The sequence below is a fragment of the Sminthopsis crassicaudata genome, chromosome 1 (genome assembly GCF_048593235.1).
Source record: "Sminthopsis crassicaudata isolate SCR6 chromosome 1, ASM4859323v1, whole genome shotgun sequence".
Taxonomy (NCBI): Eukaryota; Metazoa; Chordata; class Mammalia; order Dasyuromorphia; family Dasyuridae; genus Sminthopsis; species Sminthopsis crassicaudata.
The window spans coordinates 661,273,698-661,295,893 of NC_133617.1; the positions used below are offsets into that span (position 1 = coordinate 661,273,698).

General features: G+C 35.6%; 1 long non-coding RNA gene across 1 annotated transcript in view; it reads right to left on the minus strand.

Annotated features, from left to right (window-relative positions):
• Positions 1 to 7,751: 7,751 nt before the first annotated feature.
• The window catches only part of LOC141551409 (uncharacterized), a 139,959-nt gene continuing 125,514 nt past the window's right edge, over positions 7,752 to 22,196 (minus strand). Inside the window, exon 3 of the long non-coding RNA XR_012484866.1 lies at positions 7,752 to 9,280. This is a non-coding gene — a long non-coding RNA (uncharacterized LOC141551409). The remainder of the gene's footprint in view (positions 9,281 to 22,196) is intronic.

Below are 22,196 nucleotides of genomic sequence, written 5' to 3' on the forward strand. Positions count from 1 at the left end.
GTGAGATTTCATTATAAAATCTATACCAACTTCATGGCATTCCTTACCACAAGAAACACTCCCAAAAAACATATATTCAACTCTGATTTCAATAAACCGGCTTTCATTTGCCAGTCTTGTTTCACTCAGGGCTGTTATTTGGATGTATGCCCACTAAATTCTCTTACAACAAGATGTTTGTCCTTCAAGTCTACTGAATTTCATATTATATATGAGCTTGTGCATATTACATGTACAAATGATTAGTGGAATCATCTTTGCAAAAAAAATTCTTTACTTTTTTTTTGTATTTTAACTTCAGGATGGAATGCTTTTCTGATACAGTAAACAGACCTGTCTGGATAAAGCAGACAATTTTTAGGACATCTTTTCTAGCCCCTTCCTAACACCAGAAAGTGAGTAATGTCCCTTTAAAAAGCAGCTCAGACCCCCAGGGGTCTGCCAAATCCCAGTGCTGCTTTAGTTCAGTGAGAAGACAATCTTATGCCCTGGACCATTTGTGAGCAAGTTTGTGACTACAACTATCAGTGTATCCATACCTGTTGATTCATTGCTCATCTTTTATCACAGGACTTCAAGGTAGGTAAAATAGAAAAATTATAAAATAATTAAATAGTTAAATCATCTAGGTGATGTTTTGACTTACATGAATTGGATTTAAATGAGATAGATTTACTTAAAATCATTAGACACACTATGTCTCCCAGAATCACTGGAGTCCAATAGCAAGGCAAAGGTCAAGATGAATGATTGCAGCCTGGGATGATTTCTTCATATTCAGTGTCTCACAAAGCTTTTTCTTCTGTTTCCTTCATACTTCTTTGAAACAAATTGTTCTCTTTCCACCAGGAAGTCTTCACATGCTTGGTGTAGACAGTACACTAACTCACCAATGGGTTTGCACTTCATTGGCTACCCTCAACCCTATTTAGTCTGTCTGCTGAGACAGTCTATGGGATTATGGCTGCTGCAAGTGCTACAGTTTCTTGGAGCCACAGATAAGAATAGGGTAAGAGAGAACACCAAAGGTGTTCTGCAAGCCATCAACCCAGAAGTACTAGTCTTCCCTAAATAGTCTATACATTCTACCAAAAAAAAAGTGTAAATTAGAGGGATGACTATTCACATTATAAAAGCCTCTTGAGCTTTTGTATGGGGAAAAATGAAAGGAAACCTTATTTTCCTCACCTATAAACTCATAGGGTTTAAGAAACTTCTGCTAGGTCTTAGCTGAGGCTGTATTAGAATTAAATTCTCCTAGTTCTCACTCCAGCATTTTTTCCACACTATCAATAAGATCTGAATGATTTAAAGCCAAGAGAAAGCAATTTCTCCCATTCAGACATAAAACAAGTTCCACAGTCAAAAGGAAGGTACTATGTCAACTCACAGTAATGTGGCAAAAATTCTAGATTTGTATTGGTATCCCTAGTACATACCTGACACGTGGTAGTTATTTAATTCAATGCTTGATTGTTTCCTTTTCTAAATCCTTACAGACCAATCCTTGAATAATATGCTCAAGGACTTTTTCCAGAAGCAAAGTCAAGCTCATTTGAATGTAGTGTGTGTTGACTCCTCTTTTTCTGAAGCTCAAGAGCACAGTTGCTTTTCTTCAGTGATATAGCACCTCCCTCATTCTTCAATATTTTTCAAAGATCACTGACAGATGTTTTGCACTCACAAATATCTGTTCAGTCTCAATTCATAAGATTTAAAATAGGGTCTTCTGAGGGATAAACATCTGTTTGGGCTCCAAGGAATGGTAATATAGACCCATAATTTCCAACAGAAGGACCTTGGAGAGAATATATTCAAGTCTAATTTTACAGGTAAGGAAAATATAGCTTATAATGGTTACATGGCTTCTCAAGGATATGCTGGTAGTAAGCAGCAGATTAAAATTCAGGTTGTCTGGCTCCAAATTTAAACTTTTCCCACACTACTTTGAATTGATACCATGCTTCCTTTGGACTGTGGAACTTGTCTAGTGTCTGAGAGGAGGGGAAAAAAGCAAAACAAAGTCATATAGGATGCCTTTTATCTTGAATTCAGTCTGTCTGATGATATATACAGAGACCCATCCTCTTCCCATAAAAAGTACTCTTGCTGGGGGAACAAAAACATAATAATATACATTTTAAAGGTAGAAATTCTAAGATTTTTAAAATATCTTTAGTTGTTCTGTATTTTCAAATGCGATAAATATCAAAATTATTGAAATTCATACAGTAACTGAGAGCATAGTTACAAAGGACAATACTATAAAACTAGATACACACACATATATAAAATATTTGATAATTTAAAATAATCTGTCACAAAAATAGAATGACTGACCAAAACAAGAATTAATAAGTAAGAAAAACAGGTAAATTATTTAAAAACACTGGAGATTTGTGAACAATAGCAGGTTGTGTCAAAGTGATGGATAAAAAACAATCTGTCACAGTCTTTCTCAGATCTGATAACAGTTCATATAAAAACTTCTGCAATTAACATGACTTTGAAAACTGCACTTAGATAGTTCCCACAATCTGAATGGTTGAATGAGAATTTCTCAAAACCTATTTCATTAGAAATCACAGGATCTAAATTAAAAGGTAGGAGGAGGAAGAGGAGAAGAAGGAAGAGAAAGAGGAGAAGGAGGAGGGAGGGGAATGAAAGAAAAGAAAAGAAAAGAAAAGAAAAGAAAGAAAGAAAGAAAGAAAGAAAGAAAGAAAGAGAGAGAGAGAGAGAGAGAAAGAAAGAAAGAAAGAAAGAAAGAAAGAAAGAAAGAAAGAAAGAAAGAAAGAGAGAGAAAGAAAGAGAGAAAGAGAGAAAGAGAGAAAGAAAGAAAGAGAGAAAGAAAGAAAGAAAGAAAGAAAGAAAGAAAGAAAAGAAAGAAAGAAAGAAAGAAAGAAAGAAAGAAAGAAAGAGAGTAAGAGAGAAAGAGAGAAAGAGAGAGAAAGAGAAAAAGGAAGGAAGGGAGGAAGGAAGGAAGGAAGGAAGGAAGGAAGGAAGGAAGGAAGGAAGGAAGGAAGGAAGGAAGGAAGGAAGGAAGGAAGGAAGGAAGGAAGGAAGGAAGGAAGGAGAGAGGGAGGGAGGGGAGGGAGGGGAGGGAGGGAAGGGAGGGAGGAAGGAAGGAAGGAAGGAAGGAAGGAAGGAAGGAAGGAAGGAAGGAAGGAAGGAAGGAAGGAAGGAAGGAAGGAAGGAGGGAGGGAGGGAGGGAGGGAGGGAGGGAGGGAGGGAGGAGGGAGGGAAGGAAGGAAGGAAGGAAGGAAGGAAGGAAGGAAGGAAGGAAGGAAGGAAGGAGGAAGGAAGGAAGGAAGGAAGGAAGGAAGGAAGGAAGGAAGGAAGGAAGGAAGGAAGGAAGGAAGGAAGGAAGGAAGGAAGGAAGGAAGGAAGGAAGGAAAGGAAGGAAAGGAAGGAAGGAAGGAAGAGAATGTTATTCTTAAATGATCACATCATGTGTCTATTTATTTTGATCTGTCTGCTTTTACTTCCATAGTCTTCTTTGTCTTTCATAAATCTAAGATGGTTGATAAGTCCCCTGTCCATTCATACCATTCTCTTTAAATGACATGAACTTCTCTTCCTCATCACAATCTCTCGTCTTCTAATTTTCCCAATTCCATTCTTAAGTGATTGCTATGTCTCTTGGGCTGACTTCCTTTATAGAACTTTAAATCACAAGATCCCACCTATTGCTTAATTCTTTGACATTTATATTTTCCAAGTCTAAGTTGCATGTTGAAACCTGATTTTATTTTTTTAATTTATTCTAAACTTAAATAGAAAAAAAGGAAAACAGCCTTGCCACTGGCACAGCATAATACAAGAGAAGATTCAAAATATAAAGCAATAAATTTCCATTTCAAGAAAGCTTATACAGTAAATACTACACTTCATGTTCAGAGCTGTCCACCTTTTTCTTTGCTTCCTTGAAGGTTTTCTTTTGTTCTCTGCTGTGCACTTTTTTACTTTATTCCTTTTTTCCCCCTTCTTTTCCCCTGTTCTCATAAAGTTATAATTAAGTATGGATTAGATATAGTTAGATACATACCCATACATATACATATGTGTATGTGTGGGCATAAATACAACCACATATATACACAAAATATATGTGTACATACATATACACATACAGATTCATATACATGGATATCTATAATCATACACATATTTACATACACATTCACATTCATCTATGTAAAACTATATTATGCTTATTTGTCTTGTTTCTTTAAAAGTATATAACATCTTCCATCATAAGTTCAAGTATTTTTATATTTTTCTAACTAACAATTCATTTCCTGCATCATAATATTCTAACCTTATACTGTCTAGTTATTTTAAATAGTCAAAAACAATATTGATTAATATTGCTGACATACAGTACAGTTTTCCTATTTTTTTCTCTTTTGACTAAATCTATTTTAGCTTATTATTTTAGCTTTAACTTTGTCTGAGATCATGCTTCTTATTCCTGATTTTTAAATATATTATATATTCCTCCTATTTTAATTTTATATTTGTATATAATCTCTTATTTCCTATTCCTCTGATTCCTCTGCATCACTTCCACCACTGCATTTCCCTCCTATTATTTAACCTATTCCACCTCAAAGATACCGCCCTTGTCCTGTTCCCCCCCAACCCTACCTCTCTTCATCCCATTCCCATTAATCTTCATATCTTCTACTCCCCAACCCTTATTCTATTCCCTTATCCTCCTCTTTATAAATTAGAAGACTTCTATTTCTTTCTAAATATATATGTTGTTCTCCTTTAACCATGACTTGAGGAGAATAGAGTTCACTCTAAAAATCCCTCCATTATCTTCTTCCCCTCTCTATTCCCTTACCCTCTTATTTCTTTTGAATTTAGGAGAATTTTATACATAGATGGATAGATAGATACATACATACATACATATATGTGTATATATTTCTCTAACTTATATAAATTGGTATATTAAATGGTATATATATATATAATTTTATTATTATAGACAGACATAGATATTGTTCTCTAACTTATTCTCAATGATGATAGAGTTCTAGAAATACCAGCCCTCCTCCCCAATCTAATTCTCCATATCAGTTCTCCCTCTTACACCTCATTTGTATAAGATAATTGCTCATTTTATCTTTTTCTATAGTTTTGCTTTTTAGCATCACATAATACAGTCTTTCTTGCAAACTACACAATCACTAATGACAATCTTACACATAAGGTTATATATCCACATATAAATCATAAAGTGCTTGTCCTTATTGGGTCCCTTGTAATTAATCTTTGATGCTTACTTTATATTTCTTATGGCTCTTGTATGTCAAATTTTCTATTAAGTTCAGGTCTTTTTGCTACAACATCCAGAAAAATCTGCAAATTCATTAAATATCTTTTTTTAGGATTTGTGCTTAACTTTGCTGGATATGATATTTTCAGCTTCAACCCCGCTTGTTTTCCTCTTCAATATATAATATCCTAAAACCTATGAGCTTTTAGTATAACCACTGCTAAGTGTGATTCTAATTATGGGTCCACTGTATTTGAATTGCTTTTTTTTCTATAGTTGCTCAATTTTTTTTTTCCTTGATCTAGGGATTTCAGAATTTGGCTATGATATTCTTATATGTTTTCCTCATAAGATGTCTTTCAGGTTGTAGTCGATGGATTTTTTTGAGTCCCCCTTTCCTCTTTTTTTTAAATACTTCAGGACAATTTTCTTTAATTATTTCTTGTATTATTATATATTATTTTTTCATTATAATGTTTAGGTTGTCTGATTGTTCTTAATGTTTTCTCTTCTTCTATTTCCCAGATCAGTTTTTTCTTTTGAAATGTCTCACATTCTCTATTTTTTCATGCCTTCTCCTTCATATAGACATATATATATATAAACATTTATCTTATTTTATTTTATCATTTTTTCATCTCTTATAACTTCCCTGACTTCCTTTGCCCGATTCTAGTTTTCAAGGAGTTGTTTTCTAAAGAGTATGCATCTCCTTTTCTATTTAGTTGACTTCTTTGTATAATCTTGTTTTTCTTGGATTGATCATATATTTTTGTAAAAATTTCCTTGATTTCTCTCATTTGATTTTTAAAGTCTTTTCTGAGTTCTATGAAGTCTTTTGAGGTAGGTGACCATTTGACATTATTCTTTGAAGTATCTCTCTAAAGATGGACCCTAGTCTTCTCAATTCCCATAGTAATTTTCTATGGTTAAGTTCTTTCTCCTTTTCCTGCTCATTTTTAAAAATAGCTGCTAGTTAGTGCAATCGCCTCTAGTCCCTGGGGGGTGTGAAAGATGGTGCTTCTGCCTTCAGGTCCTCTTCAGTTCTCCCCTCTGGTCTGGAACTTCAGAACTTTGCTCTCCTGTAAGTGCCCAGGCAGCAGCCCCTCAGCCCCACTTCTTCAGCACTCACTAGGAGTATGCTGATTCCTTCTTGTCCAGACTACATCTCTATGCACAACGGGGCCTGGCATCCCTTATCAGTAAAGGTACCCTCAACCTTCCCCCTCTCAGAATTCAACATCCCACACAGTCCAGGAGGTGAATATTCTTGTGGCTGGAGTCTGAGGCTACCTCCTAACTCAGCCCCAGGGCTTGCTGTTTGCTGTTTCAGTGGAACTAGCTTGGAAATATTAATATTTCACATGGATCAAATATTGGTCTTCATATCTTTCGATCAGGAAGATCACTATTCTACCCCAAATCTTGTTTATTTTTAACTGCATTACATTTGCCCTGAGGAGCTATTTTCCTCTTTTGTGGGAGAGATTTGGAGAGCTTGGATTTTCCTGATCTACTCTGTCATCTTCCAAAATCATCTCTCCCTGATTTTCTTCTTCTTGATCACAAAGTCTAAGAATCATTTCCCTTGAGTTTCTCATCATTTGCATTTTGCACTTTCCTACTATTTAGCTGTAGACTTTTTATTTTATTTTATGCTCATGTATCTGCTCCTTTGGACTATAGTTGGCTACTGTACTCTCCCATAATGATAGTACTTCTATTACCCTCAATTATTCTTTACTCAAGTGTTCTTCACCATTTTCTCATTTTGTTTCCTGAATCACTTCACATGAAAATGTCTTTTCAAAAATATATTAGTCTGGTTTTCCATCCTTTTTAGCTCTCTTGGTCCTTTTAAATACCGTGCATTTTTCCAGAATCTTGTTCCAAACTTGAGCCAAATATGCTGTATTTTATTAGGACTTCTTTACATTGATCATTGCACAAATTTCTGAAGCCATAGAATTGATTTCTGGCTTTTTTGGGTGGTTTTGGTTTCTAATGAATTATTTTGCACCTATTCTAATTTTATTTTTATTCCTATGCTGCATATCTTTTCTCAGTGTACCTGGTTAGTGTGTGGAAGAGAGTGAGAGAGAGAGAGAGAGAGAGAGAGAGAAGAGAGAGAGAGAGAGAAGAGAGTAGAGAGAAGAGAGATAGAGAGAGAGAGAAGAGAGAAGAGAAGAAGAAGAGAGAAGAGAGAAGAGAGAAGAGAGAAGAAGAGAGAAGAGAAGAGAGAAGAAGAGAGAGAGAAGAGAGAAGAGAGGAAGAGAGGAAGAGAGAGAGAAGAGAGAAGATGAGAAGAGAGAAGAGAGAAGAGAGAGAGAGAAGAGAGATGAGAGAATGAGAAGAAAGAGAGAAGAGAGAAGAGAGGAGAGAGAAGATGAGAGAGAGAAGATGAGAAGAGAGAATGAGAGAATTTTTCTCCTTCATTTTCCTTTTCATTTTAAAGCCATTCATTAGATTTGCAAGACAACAGGTAAATATGGCATTACTAACCCTCATAAGCCATCTCTCTATAATTTTTAAACTATGACCCTCAAAATATGAAGCTTATTCTCTAACATCTTCTTAACTTGCTGTTAAAATACATAATCTATCTTATTCTTCCCAAAGTTTTTTTTCAATTTTTTACTACGATGAAAACACCATCTGAGTTCCTGGGGTTCTCAGTTTCTCACCTATAACTCTTAGGCTGGGTTTTAAGTTCCTCCTACTATTACTCAGAAGTAGCAAGTGCCTGATACATAATACTTAATACATGCTTACTGAGTAGAGTTGTTAACTTTGTTGTATGATATTGTGGGGGAAATGCTAACCTTGGAGTTAAAGCACCTGAGCTTAAATCTTGACTTTGCCACTTAATTAACTCTATAACCTTCAGCAAGGCATTTAACCTCACCTGCACAATGTAGGAATTGGATTACACATTGTATAAGATTCCCTCTAATTCGATACCTATGATCTTATGAGGAATTTTCAGTCATGTACTGTTTTTATGACACAGAAAGACAGCAGCTATTTCTACTGTTAATATCAGATCAAAAAAATAGCCTTCCTCACCAAGGAGTCACCCCTCATCATTACTGCTTTCTTCTTTTTTCTGATTATTAATAGATAATATGATGGAACCTTTATTGTTACATCATCATTTCTTTAGAACACAAGTCCCTTTTTTTTCCTCCCAGGGTCTAGTTCAGCCTTCTTCAATGAGTGTTTCATATTTGTTACATTGCTCCAACTTAGCGGTCTTTCTTCTCTTTGTTTATCTGTGCTTAATTTTTTCCATTCTCATCAACCTACTGACCCGGGTCAAGATTCCTTTCTCTTTTCTCAAATCATCTTCTTGGATTTCACATTGAATTTTTCCTTCTTATTTTTCAAGGACCACTTCATTCTCCCTAATAATCTGCAAAATGAAGGGGCATTTTCTGAATTTTTTTATATTCTCTTCAAGAAGGAAACTTGGAGCTTGGTTAGGGATTATTTGATGATGGTAAAAAAAAATAAATATCACAACCTCTAAGGGATGTCACCACAAAATTCGCACTGTGCTGGAGATACCTATGATCCCTATTGGTGTGGAAGCTGATGGATTGCTTGAACTCAAGAGTACTGAGCTGAAGTGGGCTAATTAGGTTTCCTCCATAGAACCAATGCCAGTATGGTTTCAGGGGACCACCAAGTTGTCTAAAGAAGAGTAGGTTGGTCAGGGTCAGAAATGGAACTGGCCAAAGCTCCCATATTCCAATTACTGATGATGTTGGGCTCACTGATGGTAGGTGAACTTCTACCTTAGTTAAGATATGGAGATTTAGTCTTAACAATTACAATATCTTGTTGCTCTCTATACTTAATGGAAGCAAGATCTCAATTTGTCTGTTCTTTATGGTTCTTGGCAGCTCTAATAGAGAATTATTTCCATTGCAAGCTGCAGTTGTTAGTAGCCATTGTGGAAAGATGACTTTGATAGACGACTTTGAAGACAATCTAAAAAAATCAAAATAAAAAAGTTAATTTTTCCCATATGATTCTTAAAATCATCCCTACCAAACTGGGTTTAATCATGCTTTAATTGCCTCCTTCATAAACTTTCTTGTCCTGGCTCTGCCCTTAATTCTTAGTGTGATTTTTGGTGAGTCATGTAACCTCTTTACCCTTCAAATTCTTCATCTGTAATAAAAGGAATAATTATAACTCTTCCACCTACATCATAAGGGTGTTACAGGCCTCAAGTAAGAAATACATATAAAAATGTTTAGAAAACTATAAATGCTTTGCAAATATGAGTTGGTTTCAGAAAGAATTTTTCCATTGTGTGATATTTTATCTTTATATGTTTAAATTTATAAGAAATGCTTATTAGAGGGTATATATTGCTTCCTAAACATAATGGTCACTATCAGCAAGTGAAAAGTCATTAGTTGATGAATTTAAAGCTAAAGTAATTTCTAGAAATCATCTAAAAGGCAAGTGACTCATTTGCCTAAGAATATAAGGGTTATAAATAACTAAGGTTTCATTTGAGTTTAGGTCCTTCTATTCCAGATCAGGGTTCCTTCCACTATTCTCCATACAGGAGTACCTAATTTTGCATGCTTGCATGAGTATATTAGGCTTTTAGCAAGTTTGGGTAATAGAGAGGTGATAATAAGCAATCATTTCTGCTTTGGGGAGAAATCCTGAGCACCATTCCCTCCAATATTCATTCATTCATTCATTCATTCCTTTATTTGTTTATTTATTTAGAATTTTTCTGGACAAAGTGAAAGAGGAAATTATTTGCCCCAATTAACATCTAATATTGATCACTGAATGGATGCAGCCTCAGTCAAGTTGAGACCTGTTGAAGACCTTAGGGTCTTAAAAGACCAAGGTCTCCTACTGCATCCAAGTCAATCTCCAGTCATCCTGATTTATATTTAGCCACTGGACCCTGATGACTCTGGAGGGGAAATTGAGAAGGATGACTTTGTATAGCCAATTCACTTGCATGCTATGACATTACCTCTCTAATGTCATGGTCTTCTTCAAGAACAAACAGTAATAATAATATATGATCTAATCACTTATGCTTATTTGTTCTATGTAATACCCACTGCTACACAGGCAAAGTGGCAGAGGAATAATGTTGTACCATCAACTACATATAGGGAAAATGTGACTCCTGACCTGCTGAGAGAATGATGAACATGATGTTGCAAACTTACATACATACTTACACTTTCATTTTGTTGCAGAGACATTTTAAGGGAGGATGACATGGAAGAGGTGGGAGAGGATGAAATAATTCAGGAATGACAGAGATCTAAGTCTAGCCCTCTCAGGGGCTGCAGGAAAAGTGACTTGCCCAGTCAGTCCTAAATTCTGCCTGCCTCTCTCCTAAGCCAGGCAGATAAGGATGCAGACATGGTCTTCCCACTCTTTGCAAAGATACCCAGACCCTAGATTGTATCCAACTATGCCATCCATGAAACATGTTCCTCTGTCTGTGTCTCTTTTATATTTACATTTATACATATATGTAAATATTATATATGTATATGCATATATAGACACCCCACACCCACATATATATCTTACACATATAAAAATAAACCTTTGTTGAAATTTCATATATAACAGCTAATTTACTAATTAGCAAACCTTGTGTACCTTTTTAAAGAATACAATACAGAGCAAAATCTATAAAAAAGCAAATAATGAAGTATTTTCCTGAATAGAACCATAAAATCACAGAATATTAGAGCTTGTAGATCATCTAATCCCAATCTTTTACTTCGAGTGACTAGTTCAGCATATTAAAACAAAGCAATATGTGGTCACCAAAAAATGGATCTCAACTTCCAATCCAGCATATTTACATGCATATACCATATTCTGAATATTATGAAACACTGCTTAATGAAATTCTGCTTAATTCCACTTTAAAGAGCAACTTTTAATTCTTTCCCTTTCATTCATGGTGCATTCTTACCATACACAACTCCCAAGCCAGCCATTTCATCCTGATTTACAGCCTATTTACGTTGGTTCTTCAACTCCTTTCATTTTGGAGTTAAAAGGTCCTAAATGATCTGCTTACAATTTTCCTTAGAGACAGACAGACAGACAGACAGATAAATAGATGAACAGATAGATGGATGAATGGATAGATAAATGGAGAGAGAGAATATTTACTTACACTTCTAAGTGTCAGTCATTAAGTAAATAAACATATAAATAAACAAGACAGTCTCTGCTTCCAAAGATGTTGTGCTCTAAGAGGGGTATAGCCAATACACAAAGGAGAGTTGGCAAGGTGATAGGAGTGAGCTACTCTGAAGCAAGGCATGGATATGACTCATTAAATAGTATGTAAAGAGGTGTCAAGCTACCATTGGAGTATTCTCAATAAGCAATCAGGTTCCCTCTCCAATCCATCCTCCCACATCTTTGCCTAACAAAAATTGCTTTTTGCAAAGCATTTCTTTGTTCCTTTCCGAACAGGTCAGTTTAAATAAGAAGGAACGACTACTCCTGTGCCTCCTGTTCTCTTGTTTGCACATCCCCAGAATTTCACAAAATCACTGAATCTCAGGTTTGGAAGGGCTCATCTATTTCATAAAAGGTATTCCCTTTACATGATCCCTGACAAATTATCATGTAGAAACCTATTTAAGACTTCCACAGGTAGGAAATTCACTTCCTCGTGATAACAGTGAAGAAAGCAATGAGCCTGGGATCTGGGAATCCTGAGTTCAAATCTGATCTCAGACACTTACTAGCATTGTGACCCTGGGCAAGTTACTTAACTCTGTGTACCTCAGTTTCATCATTTGTAACATGGAGATGATGATAAGCACCTACATCCCAAGGTCATCATGAGGAAAATATTCATAAGGCACTTAGCACAGTGCCTAGCACATAATATGTATTATATAAACATTAATTATTATTATCATCAATTATTATCACTTCCCAAAGCAATCATATGTTTGTTCAATTATCTCTAATTGCCATGGAATCTTTCCTTAGATGGAGCTTAATTCTCCCTCTAAAAGTCCCACACGTTTTGTTCATTATAACTAAACAAATGGAGCAGCAAGGTGGTATAGTGGATAGAGTGCTAGACCAGGAGTCATCATTCCAAGTTCAAATCCCATCTCAGATATTTATTAGCTGTGTTACTCTAAACAAGTTACTTCACCCTGTTTGCCTCAATTTCCTCTTCTGTAAAATGAGCTGAAGAAGGAAATGACAAATCGCTCTAGTGTCTTTGCCAAGAAAGCCCTAAATAGGGTCATAAAGAGTTGGTACAGAACTGAAACAATTCAACAACAACAACTAAACAAAAATAGTCTACTCCCTCCCTCCTCCATAGCACTTCAAATATTTGAAGAAAGCTATCATGTCAATTCAAATTTTCTCTTCTCCAACTTGAACATCCTTAGTTCCTTCAATCCATTGTATGCTGTAATCTCCTGTTCGATTATCATCCAAGTCAAGCTACTCTAGACACACACTAATTCATCAAGATCCTTCCAAAAATATGGCCCCTCCAATAGTTATCATTTTCATTTTTTGGTCATCTTATCATTCTTAGGAGTATGAGATGGAATCTTGGAATTGTTTTAATTTATATTTCTCTCATTACTAGCGATTTGGCAACAAATAGCCTGTGTTTCCTTCTTTGAGAACTATCTGTTCATATTCTGAGACTATCAATTAGAGAATAGCCAAATAAGTTGTGGCATATGAATGCAATGGAATACTATTGTGATATAAGAAGTGAGAAAATGATTTTTAAAAGACATAGAAAGACTTACATGAATTGATGCAGAATTAAATAAGCAATATCATTGGATTGCTTGCTGTCTAGGGATCAGAGTGGAAGCAAGGGAGGGAAGAAAATTTGGAACAAAAGGTTTTGAAAGGGTAAATGTTAAAAATTATTTTTGCATATATTTTGAAAATAAAAATCTGTTATTAAAAAGAAAATAAATGTTTAATGAAAACTTGCAGAAAAAGAAAGAAGCAATAGAAGAATAACAATTTATATAATAACATTGATATTATGCAAATGAATAATTTTGAAATCCAAGAACAACCATCATTACCATAACCATTCATGAAATGAATGACAATATGAAACATGGTTTCCACTATGGGGAGATAGAGGGGAAAGGTAATGTGGGGAAGAAATTATAAGGGAATATGCATTTATAGGCATATGCTACATACCAGATACTGTGATAAGCATTTTACAAATATTATCTTATTTAATCTTCATCACAACTCTGCAAAAATAAGGGTTGCAATTATCCTAATTTTACAGTTGAGTAAACTAAGACAGATAGAGATTAAATGATTTGACCAGAATCATACCAGTAATAAATGTCTAAGGTCAGATTTCAACTCTGTTCTTCCTGATTACAGGCCCAATAATAATATTATTATTCTAATAATAATAATAATAATAACTATATTTATATAGTACTTAATATCTACCAGACATTGAACTTAGTCCCTCACAAATATTAATTCATTTGATTCACACAACAACCCTGTGAAGTAGGTGCTATTATTGCCTTGTTTTTACAGATAAGGAAACAGACTTGTCCAGAGTCCCACAGCTAGCAAGTATCTGAGCTGAATTTTCCTGACTCCAGGTCCAATACTGTGCCCACTGTGTCTTTGAGATAATGCATTTAGTATGTAGCATGGGATGTGGTATTGTTGTGTGTGTGTGTGTGTGTGTGTGTGTGTGTATAGTGCAATTGGAAGAATTTATTTTGCTTGACCATGCATATTACTGAAAATAACCAAAAAAGGATTAATTATTTGACTAAGTATCAAATCCAAGTTAATGTGGTACAACAGCGTGAGAATATTTGGATTTTAATCAGGGGTCTATGAAATGTTTTTCATAGCTATATTTTGACATAATTGGTTTCCTTTGTAATTTCTATTAAGAAGTAAGTATGTTGTGCAATGAATAGACAAGACTGGAGATGGAATTATGAAGACCTGAGTTCAAATCCAGCTTCTGATCTTAGCTATGTGATCCTGAGTCACTCACTCATTTAACCTCAATTTCCTTATCTATAAAATGGAGATAATAATAGCACCTACTTCCCAGGATTTCTGTGAGGATTAAATGAGATTATTCGTAAAACACTTTGCAAACCTTAAAGTGCTACTAGCTATTATGATTATTTATATGTTTATTATTTATTTAATGTATTTAATATAGGCATATTATGTATTTATATATTATATATGCAACAGCAATGCTCCCCAGAAAAAGAATCCATAGGCTTCACCAGATTGCCAAAAGAGTCTATGAATACAAAAATACCTAATTGTTTTTAAAAACTAGATTTTAATTTATATGTGTCTACTCTGAACAACCTGGACAAATCATTTCACAGTTCTGAAACTCTGAATATAATGGAATAATAATTTGTAACCTTTTTATAACTTAAAATACAAGTGATCCTTTCCAGTTGTTTTCCCAGAGGTGACACATAGTTTTACTGATTTAGTTAACTTAATGATTTAGATAATTTTCTCTCACAGTAAAGATGGTTTTCACTTGACTTAATGATAACTGAAAATAGCACAGTTAAAGTTAGATGTGGGTAATGTCAAAACAGCTACAAGAGCAGGGCTGGCCTTCTACAGATGGGGAGTGGGCAGCTGGCAACACAGAGTGCTAAAAAGCCCCCAGAAACATCTCACCCATCAGCCTACAATGAAGACTGGAATACTCAGGGAAGAGGAGATGGATGGAAAAAGTGAGTGGAAATTCAGGTGGTGGAGGTAGCTAGCCTGTCCTGTAATGTGCTGAGGGAATGAGATCTTTGATTCCAGAATATAAATTAAGTAAATGTAAACATCAAAAAAGAAAAACAAACAAACAAAAACCCAACAACAACTATCTCATGGGAGAACTTCAACATAACCATGGACCATTTCTTGCATTATGCTTTCCTTGTCCTGCTTCTGTATATGGACCTGGTTTGGAGTTAGTGTAGGAGAATCATGACTCTATTCAGTCTCATTTATTAAAGAAGTAAAATTTGAGAGGCTGTACTAATTTGTATTAAGATCTGTACAAGTCTCTGCAAGTAACTTGGAACCAGAAAAGCAAATCCACTGAAGAGCAGTCTACTTCAGCGCTGCTCTGAGAGATGTTTTTAGAGACCAGCTGATTGCCCAGGACAGCTGAAATCCAAGATGAAATTTGAAGGACATTGGGCGTGAGCTACTTAAATGCAAGAAGACCTGATGTTAGGTCATCATTTACTACTTTGGCCTTTTGTTCCACTGTATCTGCATATTGAGCACTCTCATCATTTTGGGATTATTTCCCCTCTATAATTAATTAGTCCATGGCTTTAAATATTCTTACTATGGTTTGTTCTGGGATTGATCAGTCTTCATTAAGGAAAAAATTGTGACATCTGCCATAGACAAAAAAGGAGAAATTTTAAAAATAAATTATTCTTATTCCATTTTAAAATTGATTCTATTCTATATCCCCCTTAAACACTGTAAAATTGCCTGAGCCCTGTTTCTTTGCCTGAACTTAGTTCAGAAATTGAGTTGGTCTGTTATGATTAAGTTCAGAAATTCAATTCTCCCACTAATCACTAAATGCCATTGATTTTTTCTTTACTTCCCTTGAGGTAGTGTGAAAGAAAAAACTAACAATTGTGGTGATTTTCTTGAATTTTCCTACCTGGTCTTATATTTCAGTTGTGGATTGTGCTCCAATATAGTTCATTTGTAAGCTCCTCTACTTCCTTTATGTTAACAAAACCATTTGTGTACCACCCAGGGAACTTTGTGGAAGATATTAAATGGACAGATTATAAGATTAGGTCATGAGGGGCAGAATGAATAGTAGGAGCCAAAGTATGGATGTAGGATCTATGACTCCACAGAGAATGTAAACTACCTTGCATAAATGTAAACAGCAAAAGAAGCTCATCCCAAGGGAGAGCTTGCATGTGACCGTAGGTCATCCCTGGCTCTGTGCCTTCTTTGTTCTGCTTCTGTATAATCTCTGACCTGGCCTAAGGTTGATGCAGGTCTCATGAATAAACCCCTTAAAACAACCTAATTAATCTAGCAAATCCTAAGAAATCTTACACATATTTACTTCCAAGCTATCGTGAACAGCCCTTCTTTCTTTGGCATCTCAGTATTGTCAGTCAGTTGCCACACTACAATTGGTGTAAGCAAGGTGGAACAGATCTTGCATCTTTACAATTGGTGTAGTCAGCAGGAGAGTCTGACCCTTCCCCACAAATCTTGTGTCCATACACCTCTCAAGTGGATTGTTAAATTTTCAGTGTCAGCAGTTTCATCTTAGAAACCAAAAGATGTTACAAGTACTATAAATCAAGGCTTAGTTTATTATTTTATAGATCATCCAGATCAGGGCTTTTAAAATATTTTTCACCAAAAAACCCTCCCTTTTTGCCCAAGAAATTTTTGCATAAACCGAGATATATGGGTATATGAATAGGGCTACAAATCAAATATGTACTGATAATCAGAATTTCATGACCTCCCCATTTAGTTATATGATTCTATATGGTGTTATGACCTACAGTTTAAGAACTTCAGTCTAGACCAGGAATTGTCAGCCTACTAGCCTGTTCTAAACTTAAAAAGTGATGAGAAAATATTAGTAAAGCAGTTTAAACTTAAAACTGTAATTATTTTTCCTTTGGAGAGCCAGATGTTAAACATTTATCAACACACTCCTGAGAACACTATAACTGAGCCAGAGCTGAGGCAGCAAAGGTGGCCCCTGTTCAATACTCTCTCCTTATTCCCCAGTCATAGGGTAGAAAAGGCTCTTTTCCACTAATAAACACTTAGGATCAAAGGATCATCAATTCTATCCAGAGGGAGTTTTAGGAGACACCTAGTCCAACCTCTGGCATTTTATAGATGGCAGAAGCAGGTTCAGAGACTTACATTTATATTAGTAACAGGGATCAAAATCAGGATTCAAATCAAATTTAAATCCTCTGACTCTGAATTCAGGACTCTTTCCACTGACTATACTCTGCAACTTTCTGCTCTGGCCTCTTATCTTCTGTCCAGAGTTTAACTTTGTCAAGCCAATGACTCTTCCCCAAAGTCTTGCATCTCCTGAAACTAGCAGCTAAAGGAGAGAACTCCAAGAAAAATCTCTCTTCTTCATTATATCTTCTTGCCGCAAAGTAGAAATGTATGTGAAAATGTACAAGATTTCTCAATCTTGGAGAGCAACTGGAAGACTCTAAAAGACATGGAGAAAAATTTAATTATACAGTAGTTAATAATATCCTGGAGTTGAACTACCTTCTATGAAATGCACTTGGCCCATCCATACTTCACACAGTGAGAACCCCACCTGAATTTTGCTTTGAAAAGAAAAACAATTTATTCCAGTAGCAGTATGCTGAATTTGGAGTCAGAAAACATGTTTGAATCCTGACTTTCTCAATAGCAATTATGTGATCTGAGAAAATTGCTTTCCCTCCCATTCTCATCCTCTCTCTTCTTGTTCTTCCTCCTCCTCCTCTCGCTCTCCTCTTTTTCTTCCTCTTTCTCTCCCTCCTTCTCTTTTCCCCTCCACTCCTCTTTCTCCTTCTTTTTCTTCTCCCCCCTCTCTCTTTCCTCTCTTCTTCATCCTCCTCCTCCTCCATGATTCCTCCCTCTTTCTTTTTTCCCCTCTCCCTACCTCACTTTACTCATCTATAAAATGAGAGCATTGGATTTAACAGCATCTAAGGTTTCTCTAAAAATCATGTCATTATTCTATGTTCTCATGTTTTCTTTTAAAACTAGATTCTGTGTTTAAAGGAAATAAATTTTCATTCAGTTCAATTCAATATGTGAATTGCCCAGAAGCCACATCATCTCATGAAATAGATTTTCTCTTGTAGAGACCAGCTGCTTTGGGAGCTGGAGGTTTCTGAAATGGGATCATTTATAGCAAATCTGTCAAGATTTTATGATTACTGCTTGAAAGAAATATGATACAGAAGAAAACGATAGTGGTTCCTACAATCACATCAGAATTTGCATTTCAAGTGTAATTAGCATGAAACATTTTATGGATAGATGTTGATGAGTGACACAAAGTAATAAATTGCTCTCTGTTTTGTAATGACTCCAAGAAGGGACAGAAGAAAAGCAAACACTTAGAAAACTATAAGATAGCTTTACCATACTCCCTATTTCCCTGATTTCCTAATTGTATTCATCAAGGAGCTCTTTGGCATTTGACTAAATTGTGTGGTTCTTCCAGAATGTGACAACCTGAATTCTCAAAATTCAGTTCTTTTCTATTCTCCTCCTACCAAAAACTAAAATGGCCTGGGATCCTTCCTCCTCCTTCAGATTCTACCCCGATTTACCATTTTTGTCAATATCTGGAAAACTATTTTGTTATTTAAAGACCAACTGCTGTCATCTCACATCATCCTCAGCTTTCTTTGTTACTTGGCTAAGAGCTTTTTAATGGGAATACATGACTTTTTCTTTAAAAAAAAATAAGGATTCCCTAGATAAACTTAAAGGTCCCTTCCAAATATAAAATTTCATGAATCTATGAATACACTCACAAATAAGGTAGGGATGATAAATTAAAGAGCATAAGTTAGAAGTCAGAGCCATTGTTAGAGACTTTGGGACCAACCAGAGGCAGAAATAGAGAAGACAAGAGAATCCAGGCTAAAAGCCAGACCTTTGAGATATTTCAGAACCCACATTAATGAATGACATTAGAAAAGCATATAAACACATTTTTAAAAAATTTCCAATAAGCAACAACGACCAAGAAACACTAAAATATGAAAAGATCTTAGGAGACATAGTAGGAGACTCTGAATTAGGAAATGTGGGTTCTAGTACTTCTTCATCCATTTGCTTGCTTTCTGATAGCTTGAATAATTCATATAGCCACTCTAGGCTTCAACTTCTCCATTTGCAAAATTAAATAATTGTGCTAAATGATCTCCAAGGCTTCTCTCAGGTCTGAAATTCTAGAAATCTCAGTAATCTTCTTCCTTTCATAAACTTTTCATATAATAGTCCCTATTTCACATCTGAGAGGAGTCATCTAAGGTGGGAAATAATACTCACTGCAGCTAAGTAATTGAATTTGTTTGGAGCTAAAATTCATTGATTTGGAATCCTGTGAGTCCTTTTATGTTTTTCTGCTTTTTTTTCTTATGGCAAAAAAAGACTGTTCTACTTGAGTTATTCATTGTTATCTTGTATATTTTCACAGATGCTACAGACATTGTACTCACATCTTTGGAGAGCTTAGTTGATATAAGCTAAATACTGAGGTTTCCAGGGAAACCTAGGCGAGAACAAAATGAGGCAACATGAGTGATTTTGGAGAATCTTTCCCCAGATTGATTTTAAGCACAGAGTTTTGGGATACTAAATCGGTTTATGTAATGTTATTAGGTGCAATGAAGAAAGTGAATCTACTCAATTCCTGTTTTGTTTTTTCCAACAATGATCTATAGGCAAAGATAAATTAGGTGATAATAAGAAGGTGCCTAGCTCTATCAAGTAAATTTAATTTTTCATGCCAAATGAATTATCCAGAGAACTGATGGAATTCATGGATGTAATACCAGAGCAATTGCCATTGTGTTCAAGAATTCTTGAAGAGCAGGACAGATGCAGAATATTCCAAGTGGGCAAAAGTCCCAATTTTCAAGAGTATTGAACAGGTAGATGCCAAGAACTGAAGAATGATCAATTTGACATCATGACTGCCAAAATTCTACAACAGATTACTGGATAAATGGTTTTGAGCAATTAGTCAAGAATAAAATAGCCATCATGGGTTCTCTAAAAATAAATCATGCTAAACTAGTCTTACATTAATAGGTTGGTAGAACAAAGAATTGTGGTATAAATAATGTAACTCAAGTTAAGCAAAACACATGGCAAAGTATCACTTACCTATAATATTCCTGGGAACTGCAGTGCTCTGTAATGAAAAGAGGAGTCAGGTGATAATTGATTCTAGTTCAATCTCTTGTCACTCTGATTGTGATGGGGATATGGTAGTAAATATTTAACAACCAGCTGGAAGGTATACATAAAACACCTTTTTAATCGTAATAAATGTCATTAACATTTTTTCCATTCTTTCATTAAATCTAATCAGTCACCAAAACAATAAATTAAGTTATAGTTTGTAGCATTTGTCAACTTCTGGGGCAAATTGAACAGTCTACTCCAGCATACTCCTGATTCTGACTACGGCTAAGTTTGCGATGTAAAGTAAGTAATTCCTTCTCTCTGAGCCTCATTTCACGGATTGAAAAAGAAGAAGTTGGATTAGATGTTGTCTAATGTTCCTTCTAGGCTCTAAAATGCCATGAATTATTTCAAAGCTTCCAATTCTGAAAATAACATCACCTCCCTATCCTCTTGTAGTTTAGTTTAAAAAAATATAAGAGTACAAGAGCAATCATTCTCTTTGCACACCTGGTACATGTTGTCTTTGATAATCAGAGAAACCCACTGTGAGCAGTCTTACATACACACACACACACACACAGCAGGCTTTTGTTCAAACCCAGCAGCTTCCTCCCTGATTGATGGACCACAAAATGTTCTGCCATAGCAATCTCCCAGCTACTGCCACAAGCTTGACTACTGCAAACTGTGCCTCCTTCTGTCCCTATGATATTATTTCTGTGTACGATGCTTCATCTGATGATGTTCCTCCTCCAGTTTGCCACACAGCCAATCACTCTCCTGATAGCATTCACTACTTTCCTCCCATGAATGTGCCAGAGCACCTGTGCTAACTAGCACCAAGCTTAGCTTCAGGGATCACAGGTTCTCTGCACTGCAGAAAACTGCCTGGCTGCTTTTCCCTTTTCCCCTTATTTACATTGGACATGGTCTGATGTTGCCCTAGGTTAAACTTTCTGGGAAGCTGACACATGCCATTCCCACACTCAACCTACATCATTTAATAGGCATCTAGTTTAGCTGAAACTGGATCCCTCACAGGTGCCAGTCAATACCAACAAGCCAAATGACACTGATTTGATTCTGGTTTTCCTAGTTTTTGTCTGGCAGAATATTTGCAGAGGAAACCCTGTAGTAGCAGAAATCTACAGTGGCTTGCAGATAAGTTCCCAAGTTGCAAAGTAATAATAATAATTATTATTAAGATTTACATATAACACATTTATATTGCACACTTGGTTCTCACAATAGCCTTATTATTATTATTATTATTATTATTATTATTATTATTATTATTATTATTATTATTATTATTATTTCCATCTTACAGATGAGGAAACCAAGGTTGAAAAATGCTGTGACTTGGTCAGTTACATACCTAATAAATCTGAGGCTGAATTTGAATTCAGGTCTTCCTAATTGTACCATCTCTGTAGTTTGAGACTTCTTCCAACTCTTGAGAGTTAAAGGTTGTTCTAGGAATCCAGTGCTCATTAACTGAAATGTGACAGATTCCTAGCGTTTTTTTCTCTTCAGTAAAGTCTTCATGGAAATGTTATGCTGTTCCCCTGTTTCCCATTGAGGTAATATAGATAATTTGGCAGCTTTATTCCTCCATGGCCTGAGCACTCAGCAACTTGGGTACAATAATATGACGGGCAACATTATTCTGTAGTCATTTTTAAAGGATTTAGCCCAGAGCTAACAAACACTGGTGGCTGGTATGATAACTGGGGCATGAAGATAACTGGAGGAGAGAGAGGGAAAAGGATTAAACAGTGAGGGGCAATAGGTTACCAGTGTAATCAGCCCTGACTCTTGGAGACCATAAATGAGGGGAAGAGAATCACACCTGGAGAGGCAGTACATACAATCAAGGTTTCTAACAAGAGTGTAAGCTGTGGGAGAC